The sequence below is a fragment of the Austrofundulus limnaeus genome, unplaced genomic scaffold, assembly GCF_001266775.1.
Source record: "Austrofundulus limnaeus strain Quisiro unplaced genomic scaffold, Austrofundulus_limnaeus-1.0 Scaffold132, whole genome shotgun sequence".
Taxonomy (NCBI): domain Eukaryota; kingdom Metazoa; phylum Chordata; class Actinopteri; order Cyprinodontiformes; family Rivulidae; genus Austrofundulus; species Austrofundulus limnaeus.
The window spans coordinates 1,134,943-1,136,893 of record NW_013952534.1 but is presented as its reverse complement, the minus strand read 5'-3'; positions in this window follow the sequence as shown (position 1 = coordinate 1,136,893).

The window sequence follows — 1,951 nt, the reverse complement described above, 5'->3', positions numbered from 1 at the left end:
GACTGAAGAAGTCTCTTGGAGAAGAGACGAAACGTTTCATTAGAGAAGAACCCATCCAGAAGACCTATACAATTTTTTTTTCCTTTTCTACTTCTTGCCTTTTTTTAAATGTAAGGAGTATAAAGTACAGATAATTGTGTGAAAATGTAAGAATTAGAAGTAAAATTTTGATTGAAAAATAATTACTCAAGTAAAGTACAGATACCTAAAAATTCTACTTAAGTACAGTAAATAAGTATTTGTACTTAGTTACTTTACAACTCTGCCGAGGCCGAACCGAGCTGAACCACATACAAGCGCATCAGTGGAGATCTGACTTTACAGTTATGCACTTCACATGGGAGCATGAAAGCGCAACAGTGGGTAGTAGTGGGGGATGTCTTCAACCCGATATGATGACCCAGCTAGAAGGTGCTTAAGACTGGGTTTGGAGTGCTTTGTGAAAGCATCCAGACTTTTCTGACCAGTCCTGCAATAACAATAAACTATTTATTAAACATTTTGGAAATAGTCATTAGATCTACTTCCAGAAATATACCCTTCTGAGCAAACTCACATAATGATGGTCATCACAGCTAAGTGAAAGAAGACAGGGTGTGTCAAAAGACACAGGCTTTTATWTTGGTTCAAAATGGTGTCTTTCGAGATGGCAACTATGTTCTGGACCTAGCTAGGCCCCATTCATTCATTAATTTCAGGGGTATTCAGATATGCCAACTTCCCRTTTCTTTCTGAAATAAAATGGTGTCATGTGACATTTGACCTTCCCTGTACAGTCAGGTTTGCATATATTGATCTAAAATTTGACTTCAACAGCATTTACAAGAAGGCAATATACATTTCTTTAAGATAAATTWGGCTTTTACTAAGGAAGTGTATTCATCAGAAACATAGAATTTTGTGATGTCAGTGACTWACTGCTCTGTGATGAGAACATGAGGTAGTTCATTTTAACTCTCAGCTCGAATAATTAAATATTATCAGACAAACAGTGCTAACACTTTATCATCACTACAGTATCTTCAACTTGCTTCCCTTCCTTGTTGCATCATACAGTCATCTTGCAGTCAATAGCGTGCACCTAAGGCAGCCTTCACCACAGWGAGTGGCCGGTAATTATGTTACGCATGACAGGTATTTTTCTGCTAATTAATTTCATAAGCAGGCCACTGTGCATGTTTTATGCTTTATTAGGCAGTGTTTTTTAAGAGGTGCCAGTTTAGAGTGCATGCTATTTTTCTAAGCCTGTCAGCTTGGATGATGAATGGAAATCAGGATGGGTATGAGGTGAAGACAAAGTCATAACGAGAATTTCCCAGTGAGATTGATTCAAATGGATAGATGTMTATTATTTGTGAAGTAAAGACCCTGTGTTATAATTGCACTTGTAAAGCTGAGATTTTGCCACAAAGTTATCAAGACTTTAAAGCAGCAGAGATGCTGACTCTCCCACAACAAAGTTTAGAGCTTCTCTTTCCTCTCCTAAGCCACATTTTAGCACAAAAAAGCCTCTTAGGTCTCAAAACCGATTTAATAAAAACTCTTTTTTTTCTTACTAGGGTGCACATAGAATGCTTCTCTACAGTTAAAGAGATCCTGAACAAAAATATAATGGTGTGCCATCACAGTGTGACAGCTGCTTCGAACAATGCGCTGTGACATCCTGCAGAGTGGATAGTCCACAGTGGAAGTGATCCCTGACCAAATCTCCAAATAACCTCTAATTTTCAGAGTGAAGTGTGTGCATTTCTCCCAGCTATCTGTGGCACCCTGAGGCATCTTATGTCTGCCTTTTATTAACAAGACACACAGTACCATTATAGATGTTCTACTGGGAGAAAAAATGTTCATGATCAATGACAAATAAAATAAGATGTATACAAACCAAAATAAAAATAAATATAAAAATAAAAATTGAGAGAATGCATTAAAATAAATTATATATTTATAT